This window comes from Rattus rattus, chromosome 13, assembly GCF_011064425.1.
Source record: "Rattus rattus isolate New Zealand chromosome 13, Rrattus_CSIRO_v1, whole genome shotgun sequence".
Taxonomy (NCBI): domain Eukaryota; kingdom Metazoa; phylum Chordata; class Mammalia; order Rodentia; family Muridae; genus Rattus; species Rattus rattus.
In genome coordinates this window covers 23,553,947-23,573,506 of record NC_046166.1, presented here as the reverse complement: position 1 = coordinate 23,573,506, position 19,560 = coordinate 23,553,947, and the positions used below count along the sequence as shown (strand labels likewise).

The 19,560-nt window shown below is 37.6% G+C and overlaps 1 long non-coding RNA gene and 1 other non-coding gene across 2 annotated transcripts in view; one reads left to right on the top strand and one right to left on the bottom strand.

Annotated features, from left to right (window-relative positions):
* LOC116914845 overlaps nucleotides 1-19,560 on the top strand; it is a 294,842-nt gene that overhangs the window by 31,089 nt on the left and 244,193 nt on the right. The gene's annotated exons all lie outside the window — the stretch shown is intronic.
* Nucleotides 13,645-13,747, bottom strand: LOC116915174. Its single transcript, XR_004389834.1, has one exon. It is a non-coding gene; the product is annotated as a U6 spliceosomal RNA (small nuclear RNA).

Here is a 19,560-nt window from a genome sequence, read left to right as displayed (position 1 = left end):
ATCACTAAGGCTTTTGTTTGAGGTCATTCTGAAGCTTAAGTAGCATCCTATATTTGTCCACAAATGCCCTGTGACTGAATACATAAATACCACATTTGTATTGCCTGTCATCTTGTTTTGTATTCGTATTTGCCATGAGTTATAACTGTTTGTTATTTCTCAATCCCTTAGCAAATTACTAAACATTTAGATTTTAGTAGTTTTGCCTTTCCACATTTTTTGTTAGAGACAGCTTGGATTAATTTTTCACAATCACAATATTAGAGTCCTTTGGATTTGACAGATGTATTTCCTTGTGTCAACAAATTTCCTATTTTGATCACAATGCCATAGCATCATTCCCCTTCACTTTGGAGGGATTCTCTTTCATGTTTCTTGTAGGTAGGATTTAGTGTTAAGACACTCCTGGACTCTCTAGATAAGTCTTTATTTCATTTGCAATTTAGAAAGATGAGGGTATTGGTTATAGTGTGTCATGTTGGCAGTTTTAAAATATCTTTTTGAAGAGTTTGAGTGTATCATTGTGCAATCTCCTGGTCTACAAGGTCCTGACTGAAAAGCCACTGCCCATCCTTTGAGCCTCTGTTGCTGGGCGCTTTGCTCTTCTCAGGCTGCTTTCAAATGCCTCTTCTTTAGCTTCAGACATGATTATGACATGACTCACTTCAGATCTCTTTATTGAATGTATTGGTTGTTCTTGGCTGCAAATTTCATTCTCCTCGATTGTGTTTGCTAATATTTCATTTAAACATACTCTACTCTCTCTTGGGCCTCTTGTCCTTTGCGTGTGTCAGTGTAGCTGACATTGCTATGGTGGGTACTGTTCTTTCTGTCTCTTAAGCTATTCTCACTTTTGCCATAAAATTTTGCTCTTCAGATTATCTTACACAGACTTACTGTCCACACTACCAATCCTTCCTTATGTTTGATCTACTGAGTTTTTTATAGGTGTGATATTCTTTGGTTCTGTGGTTTATGTTTGATATCAGGTTTTTAATATATCCTGAAATTCTTTGTTCTTGCACTATCTTGATCTCTGTGAGCATCCTTATAAGTACTGTTTGGATTCACTTTTGAGTAAGTCATATTTCTATACTCCACATGGGGGTGATTTCTGAACAACTTGGTTGCTGTTCCATTTAGAATATATATGTTTCTTATGCTTTGGTATACCAAAAGAAGCCAGAACATTGATATTGGAGAGGAGAGCTGCAGGTTTTCTAGACTGAGCTGGAAACCTTGAAGAGTTTGCTGATGTCTGTCTGTCTGTCTCTATCTGTCTGTCTGTCTGTCTCTCTCTCTCTTTCTTTCTTTTTTTGATTTTACACTGAAGCCAAGTCTAAATGTTCTTTCCTCAGTCCCAGTCACTAAACCAGTTGGAGAGTGTGTGGTAAGTGTTCCATTAAGACTGACTCTTCACTATTCTCAGAGTCAGTACTTGACAGAAGTGGGCTACTTTGACACTCAGCTGTTTATCGTCTGCCTTATAAGGTCACACAGTAATAAACGCCTTCATCCAATCCAGTAGCTGAAGTGGTAAAGGAACAACTCCTTACGTGGAATCTTGATTTTTAATGGCACTTGGGATTTAAAACTCCAAAGAACCAGAAAAACTGTATTCATTACAGGGTTGGGATGAAGGAAAGAGTGAAGAAACCTTAGGGTCTAGCTTGCTGTTCAGAAATTTTGTTTAAGTGCCAGGCTCCTCTGTAGAATTCAATGCTATACCATTCCTGTAAGAATGAGAGCAGGACTTCCAATTCTATTTTCTACATTATTTCAAGGGAGTGTAGACTCCGGAAGTCCTCTGTGTCTATTTAAGGCCATATTTTAAAAGACCAGTTGTAGTGGTTCACACCATATTCTCTATAATCCTATACAGCTTTGCTGTTCTCTAGGAACTTACATTACTTAGTCCCATTGGTTGAGTGCCTAGGAGGTGTGAAATGCTCTGCCTTGGGTAGAAGTTGTAAAATTGTGGTCCCTAGTGTGTGGTCAATGTTATTTGGGAAGGATTATTAGACTTGGAGCTATCACTGGGACTAAACCTGGGTAGGAGGCCCAGGAAGCGCTGACGTGCATGTCTGTCCAGCTGTTGGTAGGCTAATATTAGTCTACACTTGACGCTTCTCAGTGGATGTTACTGAGAAACCAGGACATCAAGTAGCCATGGGAAGAGTGTCCTCAAGGTCTTCCAGAGAGATGAGGGTGCATTAAAAAATAAACAAGAAAACAAATAAACAAATAAACTTGTCCAGGTGATAAGGCCCAAGGTTGCTTCAATGCTTATGTAAACTGCTACTTTTAAAATTTAGCACTAAAACCATTCACATCTGCTTAATACCATCTCCTAGAGTTGTAGAGCTAACTCATGGGGGAACCTTAGAGATAAGGCCATATGCTTTTTAGGTCAAAACTCATCTCTGCTCACAAGGATGACTAGGATGATAGAGATAGGAATTCCTTGGAATATAATTAGAGCCTAAATCTGTTCCACCACTCTCTCTATCTGGATGTTTTTAGCTTATCTGTACCCACAGATCTTTCCATTCATTTTTTCTCTAGGAAATGGATCCACAAATCTTTATTGAACCTATGGCTAAGGGGTAGTCAAGGGCTTCTCTTTCTACTGTGTTGCGGGCGTTATCTCTTTCCTCCAGGTCTGAAGGAAAGTTTTGCCAGGGGGAAGTATTTCTGGTTAGCAATTTTCTCTCTTCAGTGCTTTGAATAAATCAGTCCCTTATCTCTGTTTCTGCCAGAAAGTGTATTGATGGCTTTGTAAGGATCCCTGTACATGATGAGTTGTTCTCTCTTTGAAGCTGCTGAGACTTTCTTTGTATTTGTTTTTTGGAAAATTTGATTATAATGCCTCTATAAATTATTCTCTTAGTTGAATCTCATTGGGGACTTTTGTAATTTCTGGATTGAAATGTTTGCAATTCTCCTAGGAGTTCGAACCCTTATTTATATAAATAATTACCTAGATTGTCAGTCTTCTTAAGCTAATATGTTATCATTACCATTTTTAGTGTTGTCAAATAAGGCCTGTAGGGGTTTTCTCTTCTTTTTCAACACTTTCTTTTTTATTTCCTCCTTTTATTAACTACCCTTAAATGCCTCTTGTTACATTCCAGATTCTTTCTTTTAATTATTTAATTCTGTTGTTGAATTCTTAGATATGTTTTTGTTTTTTATTGGATTATTCTTTATCTTATAACATGTTTTTATATTTTACCATTTATGCTGTTAATTATTTTCCTAATTTTATTGATGATTTCATCTGAGTCTAGTAGCTTGTTTAGGATCTTTAAAGTGATTCCTTTAAGCCCTTTGTCAGGGAGTTAACAGATTTTCATTCATTTGAAGCTGACTAACAGAAACATTGTATTCTTTTGATAACCAATATTTTGTTTTGATTTTTCCATCCTTTAATCTTGTGTTGTTGGTTTTCATCTAAAGTGTCATCTTTTATAGTTTTCACCGACAGGCTTGGGGGAAACACCTTCTCCTGAAAGTCAAGCTAGGAATTCTGAGGAATTAAGACCTTTTCAATGGATGTACCTACTTTACTCTGTTGTTCTTCCTGGGTGTACTGGCTGGTTTTATGTGTCAAATTGACACAAGCTGGAGTTATCACATAGAAAGGAAACTCCCTTGGGAAAATGCCTCCATGAGGTCCATCTGTAAGGCATTTTCTCAACTAATGATCAAGGATAGGAGGGTCCATTGTGGATGGTGCCATCCCTGGACTGGTAGTCTTGGGTTCTATAAGAAAGCAGGCTGAGTAAGACAGGGAAAGCAGGCCAGTAAGTAACACGGCCTCTGCATCAGTTCCTGCTTCCTGACCTGTTTGAGTTTCAGTCCTGACTTCCTTTGGTAATGAGCAGCAATGTGGAAGTATAATTGAATAAACCCTATCCTCCCCAACTTGCTTCTTTGTCACAGTGTTTTGTGCAGAAATAAAAACCCTGACTAAGACACCGGAGGAAGGGATTTCTTTGAATTGCTTACATTCTCTTCATCCTAAAAGTCCTGGACAGAAGTTCCCACAGCAAAGCCACCTCAAATGTCCATTGGTGTGTCTTATTTCAAGAAGAGTCACGTGGAGTGACTGCATTGTTTGTAAACTTTGAATAAAGACTTGCTTGCCATCTGGGGAGAGTACAGGAAGGGAAGGAGAGGAAGTATATGGATCGCTGAAGTGAACAGATAGGCTGGAGGTGGTGGTGGTGGTCAGAATCTGTATAGATTGATCCTTGGTGGTTGTGGTTAGACTTTCTAATGAATTCTGAAAAGTAGTTAGTGGGTCTTTAGTCTTTCTTCTTGGTTCGAATTCTTTCCTCGGTGTTCACACCTATCACCAATGTCAGTGTAGATGTTGGTAAGAGTGACCTGTCCCTGAGCAATGTTCTGTGTGGCTGGGGATGCAGAGGCTCCTTTACTGCCTTCCCTTTGTCCCCTGGGAAACAGAGTCTAAGGAACCTTTCCTGATACTAAGCTGTGTTTCTTGGCAGAGGGAGAATGCGTGTCTTACTATCTTTGTTAACAAACTTTGTTCTCACATTTCCTGCTCCTCTTCTTCAGACAGAATGGCACGTCTCCCCTGGACTCACAGACGCCCACGCGGCTCTCATTCCTGGGTAGTTATGGGAAGCAGTGCTTTTTGTGCGGTCCTGGCTTTAACTTCCTAGTTTTGCATCTTAATGATGGCTGTCTAGAGCTAACCACTACTGTGCTCAGTGCCAAGGAGATGGCACAGAGGGAGCAGGCGCTTGCTGCCAAGGCTTCCAATATGAGTTCAATGCCCACATGGTAACAGAAGAGAATTGACTCTCCTGTAAACTGTCCACTGGCCTTCACATGTGTGCTGTGACAAGTATGTATGCAAATACACCTATGAAATATAATTTAAACAAAATTCAATTCATTTGTTTACAACTCTCTTCTCTCATCCCTTCTACTTCTCTTTTTTCTTTTTTTCCTCTTTTTCTAAATGTCATCTGGAGTTGGGAGATTATTGTAACGATACTATGCTATGAAAGATGGATAGACAGAATTCTGTTTAATATTTAAAATACAGTGAATAGAAATACATCACATACTTGTAGGGGAGAAAGGCTTTTAACTGGCTTGCCCATTGCTTTTCCTCCATGTGATGAGACATAACCTTTGCATTTAATCCCCCAAAGAATAGCAGAGAAAGGCTGGTAATAGCTTTCCTATAACTTCTGAAAGATTGCTTGCCATGACATACCAACAATGAGAAGAAAGCAATATTCAGAACTTTTATCACTTAAGTAAGCACATTATTGATACAAGGGTAAGCAATTCCTCCCTTAAATGAGAACGCTCTTTCAAGATTATTTCTTCTAAGATGTAATATTTTAAATATTAATATTTGCTTTGATGGGAATGAAATTAAAGGTAAAATTGTCACTTAACCCTAGCTATGTGCTATAAAAAATGAATAGAATAGAGAAGCTTATTTGAAAGGGCAATTGGGTCCTCTGGGACTATTAAGGATGATACATTCATTTACACTTGATATTTTACGTTCTGTAAATAACCCTCAAAGCAAAATCCTATTTGGTTAATGTCTCCATCTTCCTGTTCTCTCCTGTTACTCTAACCAAATACAGATAAATACTACAAGATTCCTTCCATTTCCTGCTCATATCTAGCTAGCCTTGCATATCTGATAGGCAGGCAGGTAATACCCAGAGGACTGATTTGCATATTTTATTTCTCATCTGCTAAGGAGCTACCACTTTCCCTTTGATGCTCTGGTTAGAAGCCAGTCCCCCAGCAGTTTATATCCCATGAGTCTTTCATGACAGTGAGGGCCTGTACTAAAGCTCACTAAATGAGGAGGCTTTCTTATCAACTACTTGTGTTAGGGTGAAAATGGAGATTTCTCTAGAAAACTTTATATATCCTGTTACTATTATTTGACTAATGATTTGACTAGGGATATGCAATATATAGTTGAATATGTATAACTTTTCATTCACACATGCAGAATATACATGCAGAATTTAATATACTCATATTAAATGTTAATTAAGCCTGTTACATAAAAGTGGTAATGGTAACTCATGACCAGCTTTCTTTTTTTATAACTCCCTTATATCTTCCATTTCCTTATGTTATATTGGTAGAAATCACAGGTATTTTATATTACTCATAGACAATTCAATAGATATATTTAAAATCTGTATCTTCAATATCATATATTTGGGAACAAACAGCTACTGATAAAACAACAAATTGAAAATATTTCTTTGTTAAGTAAACTTGAAGAACCTCTCAACAACTGTACAACAAGCTTCACATTCATGCAGAGTATCATAAATGTTCACTTAGCCAGAGTATGTGAAATGCATGACCTCATCACACTAAGTTTTAGGATCCAAAATCAGGCCTCTCCTTGTGCTCAAGGTCAGGTCGAATGTAAATTTCTAAATGTTGTGATGATGTCATCCTTTATTTATCCATGAGCTCACAACTTATAGGAGTATTACTTTTAGAACTCACACTTGGGTACCCAGCTTCTTCCTGTATGCTGCTTCAACTATACCCTGAAGCTTTAATCTTCCTTTCTATCCTAATACAGAATCTTGTTAGAGTGCCATTTCCTGAGCTTAATTTTAGTGAGTGCTATATTAACTTTGCCAAGTTGCATGAATTAGAAGGAATTTCTAAAGGGAATAAGTTAATTTTTGCTTGTTGTATAAGCATCTTTAGAAGGCAAGATACTAATATCAAGAGTAGGGAAAACAGTTGAGTAGCATGAAAGCCCTTGATGTTCTCTTGTCCAGAAAGAAGGTTACTCTGATGTGGTCAGGGTCATTTCCTTCCTTCCTTCCTTCCTTCTTTCTTTGTTTCTTTGTTTCTTTCTTTGTTTCTTTGTTTCTTTCTTTCTGTGATTTATTTTTTATTTATTAATTTTTTATTATGTATTTCTTTACTTACATTTCAAAGGTTATTCCCCTTCCCGGTTTCCTATCCATAAGCCCCCATTCCCTCCCCTCCCTCTCCCCCTTACATCCCTCTTATTGCCCTTCCTCATATTCCCCTGCACTGGGGGGTCCAACATTTTCTAATTTCCTTTGTGACAACTTCAATAGGAACAGAATAAAGATAAGGAGACCCTGGAAGAGAGAGAATAACAGGCAGAATAAAACAAGAAAAACAAAAAAAGAGGCAAAAATGCCTTAATTGATGTTTTGGAATTCATTGTGTCTTCATTTGGGTTTTACATTAGAATATATTTATTCATATTTAATTTGTTTTAAAGTGGCTCATGTGTTTTTTTAAACCACTTGCTTCGTTATAGACATTGGAGTAAAGTTTCAATTATTTCCTTTTGCTTTGAGTCAAAGTCTCAGTAGTTAGCTCAGCCAGTCCATGTCATGCTCTGTGATAGGTCATACATGTGCTCTGTGATAGGTCATACATGTTCCAAGCTCCAGTGAGAGATGGCAGAGTCTTTAAGAGGTGGGGCTGAGTGGAAGTCTTTCACCTATAGAGCAGCCATGAAGAGGCTGTCAGGACTGAGCTTCTTCCTTTATTTCTCTCTCATGTGCTGCCTCCTAAAGTGTCTTCCTCTGCCCTATGCTCTCTGTCATGTAGCAATGCCTCTTTATGAACTCAGAAGCAGTGAGGGCAGTGAGCCATGGCCCGGAATCTCCAAACCTCTGAGACTCTACAAGCCTTTTGTAAAAATGTGGGGATTATCTTGGCTCCGTGTTTCAGTGAGGAGAAGCTGAGCAGCATACTTGGTCTCTGCCTTGGTTTTCTTTAGTATTTGACTGCTGAAGAAATAAAGATTGACGCCAAAATGATGTTTTGTTTTGTTTTTCTTTCCTGTGGGGAATACATTCTTCATTTCTTTCTTAGGGTAACAAGCTATTCCCCCTGTTTTTCATGAGTAGATGAACTGTACGAATACATTCAAATAGTAAATTTAGATTATTCTTTGTTATTTTCTTAAAAAATCTAACAATTTGTAGTGTTAAAATTTTAGTATCTTTCAGCATACACCTAATTTATTAGAATAATTTTTCTCTTTAATATTTTAGCTATGAGAATCAGCATTGTTTATTAAAATATCTATCTGCATATAAGCTTATAGCTTTGCCCCCCGGCATATTTAGAATCTCTAAAAGAGGATATGACCCATTGCCATGCCTCTGTCAGCCTTAGATATGATTGATGCCTCACTGCAGAGTAAGCAAGTGTTCTTGGATTATGCACAAACAGTTTACAATGCACATGCCTAGTGTGCTCAGGTCTCATTCCCATTCCAAAAATGTATGCCTGTGGTTTTCAGGTACTGGAGCTAAAGACCCTATTCATTGTTTGGGTGCCCAAAATTAGTCAGAAAGTATTAAAAGAAGTTTTCTCTATTGCTGCTTTGTTTTTATTTCTTTTGTCTCTGAATGACCAAGAGGACATTTGAGCAGCCTTCCTGCCCCTGGAACTATGATCTTCAGAACATCCTGAACTTGAAGGGTAAAGCAATTCAGCCACTCATTCCTTGACAGCAAAGCCTTCTGGATCATGTTCATGATGTCATAGATTCTCTATATTGTGTGCTTATTCCACTGGTTACCTGAACCATTTTATCTCATATTTCTTCATTGGTACCTAACTTAGCACCAATGCTTAAAGGAGTGCTTTGAATTTCACATCATGTTATATTCCTTTATGGCTTACAGTTTCTTCTATAAGTTTTTCTACTTTTCACAACTTACCTTTGCAGCTTCATCTTAGAACAGATTTATTAACTGCCTTTCTATCTTGGTTATTTATCTATTGTCCAAATATTACTTGACAACTTGTAAAAGAAAGCATTTAGTTTATGGCTCATGGGTGCATAGAGTTAGAATCCATGATCATACTGGCAGGGAACATCACAGGGAATGGCTTGAGCTTTGGAAACCAATGCAATCACTCCTTGTAATCCTTCCCAAACAGTTCCATCAATGAGGTACAAGTATGCAAACATTCTGTTCGAACCACTACATGTGCTTTTTTGGGCTTTGTTCCTTTCTCTGTTGTCTCCCTGGACTATGACTAACTTGTGTTATGGTTATATATATTAATAAAAGATCTGTTTCATGTACCAATAGAATTGAATGCTAATCTGGTGTCTAGTAGATGTATGCATGTTGGTTGACTAATAAATAATAGTAACAGATAATATATACTGGTATTTATGTGTATTGACAACTTTTTAATCATATATATGATTTAGAAATGCATAATTATAAATACATAAATTATCTATCTCTATATTGTATATTTGATCCACTCAACTAACCTAGGAAATAACTGATGAGGACCCTGAGGTTGAATCCAATTTAGATAAAACCTAAGAGTCTTAGAGAGAGGGCTCAGTAGTTAAGAGCACTTGATGTTCTTGCAGAGACACAGATATGGTTTGTACCGTGCATACTGGTGGGTTCCAATTGTCTAATTGCAGAAGATCTGATGTTCTCTTCTGACCTTCATAGGCACTACATACACAGGTGGACATACAGGTGAGCAGGCACAAACTATAAAGTATTTAAAAGCAAATACTGAGAGTTAACAGCAAACTACCCAAATGATCCGGGATTAGGCTACCAGCAGTCTTTCAATTGTCTCTAGAATGTTTGATCTTGAATATCTATGAGGAGATCAACTTTGAAAGTTTTGGTACGTCACAAATCTGTAGTCATTGCCAAAACAGTTTGTGGAAACAAAAACATATGCTTCTCATGTTGAATTTGCTGAATTTTGTTCTAGCCTAACACCAAGGATCATCACACTACTACACATTGCTCTACTCCACCTCTCCATATCTGTCCACTCAAGCTCTTGAGCATTCCTCAGGGACTGTGTGTTTCCATGCATGTAGCTGCAGCATCTTTCCCTCTGTCGGCCAGTATTTTAACTAACCTAGCAATATTTAGTTTTAAAAGAATGTATTTGGTCTACCAATTTTTATTTTATTAAAATTCAGTTTTCCTGTGAAAATGATATCTAAATAAGATGACTAAGCTGGTGAATGTCTTAGGTTTTCTTTTCTGTGTTAAGCACTATGGTCATAAACAACTTGAGGAGGAGAATTTACTTTAGTTTACAACCCTCAGTCACACTCCAAAAATTCAGGGAAGAAGCTCCAGGTAGAAACTTGGAACTCATGCAAAGACCATAGAGGAGTGCTGTTTTCCAGCTTGCTTTCTTACAGCATCTAGAATCACCTGCCCAGGGGTGGCACCCACATTATGAGCTGGGTACTTCTTCAACAGCCATCAATCACAGTAGCACCCCATGGATTTCCATACTGGTCAATTTTGTGAAGACACTTTTTCTCAATTAAGAGTCTCTCCTAAACAGAACACCAATGGCTTATGCTCTGAGCAAGCATTGCGAAATGAGACCTAATAAAATTGCAAAGCTTCTGTAAGGCAAAGCACACTGTCATTAGGACAAGATGGCAAACAACTGATTAGGAAAAGATCTTTACCGATCCTACATCCGATAGAGGGCTGCTACCTGATATATACAAAGAACTCAAGAAATTAGACTCCAGAGAGTCAAATAACGCTATTAAAAATGGGGTACAGAGCTAAACAAAGAGTTCTCAGCTGAGGAATATTGAATAGCTGAGAAGGACCTGAAGAAATGTTCAACATCCTTAGTCATCAGGGAAGTGCAAATCAAAACAACCCTGAGATTCTACTTCACACATATCAGAATGGCTAAGATAAAAAACTGAGGTGACAGCAGATTCTGGTGAGGAAGTGAAGAAAGAGGAACACTCCTCCATTGTTGGTGGGATTGCAGACTGGTACAACCACTCTGGAATTCATTCTGGAGGCTACTCAGAAATTTGGACATAGTACTACCTGAGGACCCAGCTATAACTCTCCTGGGCATATACTCAAATGATGCTCCAACATATAACAAGGACACATGCTCCACTATGTTCATAACAGCCTTATTTATAATAGCCAGAAGCTGGAAAGAACCCAGATGTCCTTCAACAGAGAAATAGATACAGAAAATGTGGTACATCTACACAATAACTACTCAGCTATAAACAACAATGACTTTATGAAATTCATAGGTAAATGAATAGAACTAGGAAATATCATCCTGAGTGAGGTAACCCAATCACAGAAAAACACACATGGTATGCACTCACTGATAACTGGATATTATTAGTCCAAAACCTCGAATTACCCAAGGTACAATCCACAGACCACATGAAGCTCAAGAAGAATGACGACCAAAGTGCAGATGTATCAGTCCTTCTTAAAAGGGGGAATAAACATATTCATAGGAAGAGATATAGAGACAAAGTTTGGAGTACAGACTGAATGAATGAGTGACTATTCAGAGCCTGCTCCACCTGGAGATCCAGCCCATATGTATACAGGATCGATCTATCTATCTATCTATCTATCTATCTATCTATCTATCTATCTATCTATCTATCTATCTATCTCAAAACTAGACACTATTGATGAAGCCAAGAAATGCATGCTGAAAGGAGCCTGATATAGCTCTCTCCTGAGAGGCTCAGCCAGAGCCTGACAAATACAGAGGCAAATGCCAGCAGCAAACCATTGAACTAAGAATGGGGTCCCCACTGGAGGAGTTAGAGAAAGGATTGAAGGAGCTGAAGGGGCTTGCAACCCCATAAGAACAACAATACCAACCAACCAGAGCCCCCAGTGACTAAACCACTACCCAAAGACTACTCATGGCTCCAGCTGCATATGTAGCAGAGGATGGCCTTGTTGGGCACCGATGGGAGGAGAAGCCCTTGGTCCTGCCAAGGCTGGACCCCCCCCCCCCAGTGTAGGAGAATGTCAGGGAATGGAGGCGTGAAGGGAGGGTTGGTTGGAGAGGTGGAACACCTTCATAGAAGAAAGGGAGGGGGTACAGTATAGGGGGTTTATGAATGTGAAATTGGGAAAAGGATTAACATTTGAAATGCAATAAAAAGTACCCAATTAAAATGAAATAGAATAGAATTTACCTCTGTCATACTTTTGTGCATTTCCTATTTTTTTAATTAATATTTACATTCCAGATTTTATTCTCCTCCCCATCCACCCCTGGAAAGTTCCAAATCCCACACCTTCTCCCCGCCCCCTGTCCTCCCAACCCCGGTCCAGCACTTCTTCCCCTGTCTCCACAAGGATGTCCCCACCCCACACACCCCACCAGACAGCTAAACTTCCTGGGGCCTCCAGTCTCTTGAGGATTAGGTGCATCTCCTCTAATGAACCCAGATCAGGGAGTCCTCTGCTGTGTGTGTTGGAGGCCTCATCTCAGCTGGTGTATGCTGCCTGGTTGGTGATCCAGTGTCTAAGAGTTCTCAGGGATGCCGGTTAATTGAGACTGCTGCTCCTCCTACAGGGCTGCTCTCCTCCTTAGCTTCCTCCAGCTTTTCCCTAATTCAACCAGAGGGGTCAGCAGTTTCTGTTTGTTGGTTGGGTGCACACATCTGCATCTGACTCTTTCAGGCTGCTTATTGTGGCTTTTGGAGAGCAGTCATGGTAAGTCCCTTTTTGTGAATGCCCGATAGCTTCAGTAGTGATGTCAGGTTTGGGGGCCTCCCCTTGAGCTGGATTCCAATTTTGGACCTTCTTTTCCTCAGGCTCTTATCTATTTCTATCCTTGCATTTCTTTCCCATAGGAACAATTATGGGTCAGAGGTTTGGTTGTGGGATAGCAACCCCACCCCTCACTTGATGCCCTATCTTTCTGCTGGAGGTGGATTCAATAAGTTCCCTCTCACCACTGTAGGGCCCACATCTAGGGTCCCCCCCTTTGAATCCAGAGAGTCTCTCACTTCCCAGATCTATAGTACATTTTAGCGGGTCCTCCCAACCTCCTTCCTCCTGAAGTTGCCTGTTTCCATTCTTTCTGCTGTCCCTCAGGGCTTCAGTCATTTTACCCCACCTAATACCTGATCACGCCCCACCTCTATCCACTTTTCCTCCCCTGTCCTTCCCTCTTTCCCCTCTTGTGGTTGCTTTCTTCTCCCTCCCAAGTGGAACTAAGGCGTCCTCACTTTGGCCTTGAGCTCGTTGACCTTCTTGAGTTCTGTGTGCTGTATCTTGGGTATTCTGTACTTTTTCTTTTTTCTTTATTGCCTAATATCCACTTATTATTGAGTACATACCATGCACGTCCTTTTGGGTCAGACTTATCTCACTCAGGATGACATTTTCTAGTTCCATCCATTTGTCTGCAAAACTCAGGATGTCCTCGTTCTTAACAGTTGAGTAGTATTCCATTGAGTACATGAACCATACTTTCTGTATCCATTCTTCTGTCGTGGGACATCTGGGTTGTTTCCAGCTTCTGACTATCACAAATAAGTCCGCTATGAACATAGTGGAACATTTGCCCCTTTGGCATGTGGGGCATCTTTGGGATATATTCCCAAGAGTGGTATTTCTTGGTCTTAAATAGGCATTTCCTATTTTTGCAATAAGCTTTTCATATGAACATGCGATGGCCCATATTTTCTTTTGTTCGAATCTCGTATTGCTCTGCAACTTTTTAATTGTTTTTAAAGTAATTGAAATTTAGGTTTGCACATGGAATGAGATAGAGGTCCAATTAAAACTTTTTTAAAATATGGAACGCTTCACGATTCGCGTGTCATACTGGTTCAGGGACCGTGCTAATCTCTATATCGTTCAAATTTTAGTATATGTGCTGCCAAAGCGAGCACCAAGGAAAACTTTTAAAATATACTCACAAATATATGTATGTATATACATACTTGTTCGCAGACATGTGTCTGTGGATGTATCTTTCACTGACTATCAATTCCTATGCTAATGGTATCCTCAATTTTATAAAACAAACACTTCCCTCCACCAATCATCTCCTTCCCTTTTGGTAATGTTCTGGAGTATTCATCAAAGGGAATGTTTTTATATAGAAAAATAAAAGTATGTTTCCATTAAAATTTATTAATGTTTCAATTAAGATTAATGAGTTTTTAGTTCTTTTGGGAAAATACACACTGTGATTATATGAATCACGTAAGAAAGTGACCACATCGCCTTTCTGCTGCAGCTTCTCTTGAGCACTTCTTGACTCCTTCTCATGTTTTCATCAGACTGATGCCAAATAACTCTGTTCCTAAGCCGATTTCTAAAGATTATATTTTTCTTGTTCTGACAAATATTTTTCTTACTTTCCTTCTAAAGTATTTTGAACTGAAAATAGAGAATAAACATTGCTTCTTTAATATTCCTCTATCTTGAACTTATCAAATCTCTATATTTCATCTAAACTATGTGATTTTGCAGTTTTTACAGTGATATTATCTTTTCGTCACATAAAGTTTTATTGTAGTCTCATCATGGCCTATGAGGTTTCATATGATTTCAGTTATTTACACAAGTAACCTTTCTGTAATTATATTTAGCTAGATATTACGATTCAATGTTGACAAATGATTGAGAGACTTTGAGGTTCCAAACCATAAATTGTAATTGCTTTAGTGTTTCAATATGTGGAGTGACATTGGCCACTGATGTTTAAATGATCATTATGGGTCAACAATATTCTATTTTCTCTGTGATTCATAATATTTTAGAAGGAAATGAAATGTGTCAAATGTCTTTCTCATCATAATGTTGTGATTTTATGATTTTCTCTTCCCGTTTATTGGTGAAAATGATTATCCAATTTCCAGAAATAAGATCACTCATATGTATATTTCTCCAGTAATTTTTATTATTTGCAAGAATTTCTTGTGCCACTTGATATTAAACTTTTCAAATGCAGGAATGAATTCTACTAGTGATTTACGTAAAAATTTGCATCAAAATAATTAACATTGATAATTTTTGTTTGAAATTTGTTAGGCTTTGGGATGGTAGTTCTGCTTGCTCTATTTTAAAATTAGAGTAATTTACAATGTGCTTTTATCTTGTTGAATATTTTACACTACAGTGAAAATATTCATTACTAAAAGCTAAGGTACAGAATACATTTTTTCAGAGTCTATTTAGTCTTCTTTGGAAAATAGATCTTTGATCGTCTTTCCAAAATATACATCAATAATAAATATATTCCTTATTTTCTGATTGTTAGCTTATAAAGGTTTTTTTTCCTTCATGGGATTTAATATTTCATTGCAGACTGTTCCTCATCTTTCTCGTTTAGTATACATCGCCAAATTTTCAATAGTAAACTCTTTTGTACCTGGTTGTCTTTCGGTATTAGCCTTATAATCCTCTTCCTTTATAACTCAGGGTTTATTTGCTTTTCTGAAATCTTCAGAGATGTTTCAATCTTTAAACATGTTTATTCTCTATAGCTTTAAATATTTTATGCTTTGATTTATATTAATTTCATCTTCTAACGGTTTTAGTAATTTCTGTTTATATCAGCGATTTCCTTCTGAGACTTGTATTTTTATGCGTTGCCATCTTTTGGAACAATGGATGGCCATGCTCATGTTTACCTAAGTGCAGCCCTTGCTGCATGCACTTTGAGGTGACATTTTTGTCTTTGCAGTTGGTCCTCTGTATCTGCACATTTCATATATGCAGACTCAACAAACCTTGAATTTAACCTTGAATTTAAAGTATTTGAAGAATATTATTTGTTGTGTACATGAACAGAGTTCTCATCTCTAGTGGTTGTTAATTATCAGTGTTTATTAGACTCATTTCCCATTCATGCTATTGGAATATATATATATATATATATACATATATATATATATATAAAATTGCTGTTGGAGCAGTCTAGACATCTTTTATTATATCCTAAAGGATGCATTTCTATCATGTTAGGCATTCTCAATATCTTAAAGATGATGTAAAAAGTATAGGAAAATATGCATATGTTATATAAAAATATTAAGCTAAAAAGAATTTGGTAAATGAGGTATGTCATGAAAATAGTTCCCTGAAGATTTATTTTTTTGTCTCTTATACAGGAGCTATATAGCATAACTTTTTAATTTGGTTGCTTAAGATTATTTAGTATTACCTAAATTTATTGGCGTGATCAGAGAATTTGGCTAAAAGTTGTCAAAAAGAATGTTCTAGGATGATGGCTGAGTGAGTAAGAGTGCTGGCTGTACCAGGTATGAGTTCATAATCCTAAGAACATATGTTAAAATTAAGGTGTGACCACACTTGCATTTAATAACTCCAGCACTATTGGGACCAGAGTTAGAAAGATAGGTCCGGCTTGCTGACTGCCAGGTTTATTAAATGACCTTATCACAAGGAAATAAGGCTGGGCGTGATAGAGAAAGGTATTCAGCATCTTCCTCTGCTCTGAATGTGCCCATGCATACAAATCTGAATTACATCTCTCTCTGTCTCTCTCTGTCTCTCTCTGTCTCTCTGTCTCTCTCTGTCTCTCTGTCTCTCTCTGTCTCTGTCTCTCTGTCTCTCTCTGTCTCTCTGTCTCTCTCTGTCTCTCTGTCTGTCTTTCTGACTCTCTCTCTCTCTCTCTCTGACTTTCTCTCATTCCACACCAGCATTAACTCTATACTATTTACTTCTTACTTTGAAACTGAGACATTTTTTACTACATATTCCTTCTGCCCACAATTTCAAGTTCTGAGGCCAGTATTTAAAACTACTCTGTTGTGAAGAGTACATGAAATAGCATTTTATTTAAAGCACTTATTTCATCTTGAGAGCATTGTCAGCCACTTCCTGTAAGCATTCTCATCATGTGTGCTGCCTTCCCCTTGGACTTCCACGTTAGTAAGTACTGTCCACGTTGATCATCATGTACTCATTACTTTATCGTTCTGGTCTTCAGGTTGCTCAGTTCTAATGCATTTGGGAGGTATACAATAAATATTCTTCTTAGAATCTCTGTACCCCCAAAGGTCTTATTTAATGACTGGAAATGATTGACAGTTTATCATACTATCTGGATTGAACTTTTGCATTTCTATGGACTCTGGATGTTCCACTAAATTTTCACCTTTATCATTACAGAGGAGAAATTGTTTATGAGTTAGATAATGTTTTCTTTGCATACAATTCAGATTTTTTTGTGCCTAAAATAGTGTGATATTTTATTTGTAAACCACCTCCTTGGTGTTTAGGCATTTTATCAGTGTCTCATGATTTTACCTCCTTATATATTTTTCTTTTATAAAAATCTTTTCAGTTTGAGTTTTTTATGTAAATACTAAATTAGGTCTCAACAGGCTCCCAAATACTCCTTAAATTCACACATACAATCGCTTACTACATAAATCTCGATTTAAATAGTTTGTATTATACACATGCACATATATATATATACATATATATATATATATACAGACATACACACACATATACACATACATGCGTGCATGCACGCGCGTGCGCGCGCGCGCGCACACACACACACACACACAAACACACACGTATTATTATTGTTTACAGGCCATCAGTTCTCCTCTCTACTAGTTCTCAGTAGTTAGTGTTTGTTTATTTTGACATATGTCCCATTCTAATTGCTGAATTCATTTATATTTCTAAACATTTTAAAAAATTTATTTGAATGATTGATTGATTGATTTAATGTATGAGTGCTCTGATGCATATACACCCACATGCCAGGAGAGGGCAACAGATATCCTTTTAGATGGTTATGAGCCCCTATGTAATTGTTGGGAATTGAACTCTGGACCTCTCGAAGAGTAGTCAGTACTCTTAGCCATTGAGTGATCTCAATAGCCCCTAGATAATTGTTATGTTAAAAATTCATCTCTGTTGGAGTAGTCTAAGTGACAAGAGTTTCAATTAAAATTATAAATGTAACAGAACCATGGAATTTGCAAAATCCTATACCAGACACTCAAAGTCTCTCTTGCTGTGCTTTTTATTCTTGTGATAAACACCTGAGATTATCACATATAAAAGGAAAATCATTATTTTGGCTCATACAATGGGTATCTAAACCATTGACATGGTTCTGTGATGTATGTTCAAATGTACCATCTTGGGATGCTTGGGGCCCATGAGTTGGATTGAATGCTGAAAATAGGTTTGTAGGTTTCCATCCAGGGTTGAGTGGTTCCATGGCCTGTGGGCATGTAGAGAATAGCACATCACAGGGGAGAGCCTGTGTCAGCGAAAAGGAACACCTAATGGCCAGGAAATGAAGGAACAAAGGAGGAAGATACTAGAGTACCAGAATTCCCTGAAAGGTTCCTTCCTCAAGGCCTACTCACTTTTTCAAGGTTTCACTATCTCCATTTCCTAACTTGGGAGCCAACCTTTAAGACAGAAGCCTATTGGGAGACTTCCAGATTTCATCTCCAGCACAGTTTCCCAATCTGTTACTGAGAAAATTTTTTCCTGAGAACTTCAGCCAACATTTTACACTTTCTAGAATTTGGCTCAGAAAAGGCAGAGAAGAATAGAAAGGAAATAACCTATATTTGGTAGCTTTTCCTCTTGAACTTTCTTTCCTACGACATTGAAGAATACAATGTGTAAGGGTTTCTTCTTTTTTTGTGTGTGAGTGTTTTTAATTACACATTTACATGCACATGCAGTCATGCACCATCTCCACACACACCTCCAGATTTACCTAAGAGAAACTTTGATTACTAAGATATTACCACTACTTGTGTATATTTTTAGTTGTGTGTATCAAAAAGATGTTCTAGTGATCTACAAATGTTCACCCCTCAGTTTCTGATTGCTTCTTACAATGAAGTTCCTATTTTCTGTGATGGTAAAAAGATCTGTGGGTTTGTTGAAAAGTGTGCATGGTAGAAAACCTGCATTTATTCATTTGTTGTTGGGTGGTCTTCTGTATGTTGTAGGCAACCTGAATTTCCTGTGAGTGCTGTGTGACATCAACTGCTTTATTTCCTCGGCTTTCTCCTCATTCAAATAGTATCTCTTCCTTAGGCTTCTAACTTCGAATTCTGCAAGACCTACCCTCTTGTAGAAAGTTTCATATAGTGGCCTTTGTTTGAGACGTGACATTTGGGCATATGACAGATAATGCTGAAATCTGTTCCTTGGTGAGTAAATTCTAGGTCATTAAAAACATTTGTTATTTCCAGAGAAATTAAGTCAACTACTTAGTTGAATGAAAATAGTAACATTGTTTGGCTGTTCATTGTTCTGCTTCCATCTAATTTAGCACCTTGCACAAAATAGGTGCCAGCAAATATTTGTTGAATGGTAAACTGGATTTAGTGATTCACAGTTAAACATAGGAATGCGGGGAAGCTCTGATAGGGATTGTCCTTCAGTGCATAAAGAACAAGTTGTGTTTACATTGCTCTTTGTATAAGAAATTGCACATATTTTAGTCTGAAAATGCCCAGAGAAATGTAACAGAAAGTAATTGCACTGAAGAGCTTGGTACATTGTTTTTCTGACATTTGACCTTTTCATTCAAAATGATTGTTGTGTAAATTTACATAATTTTTGCATATTCATTTACTATTTTCATACTAGCATATGAATGTGACCCAGGCAGGGCATCAAGCATATTCATAAAACTCATTACCTCATTCCTATCTTTGTCTTCTTTTCACAGCAA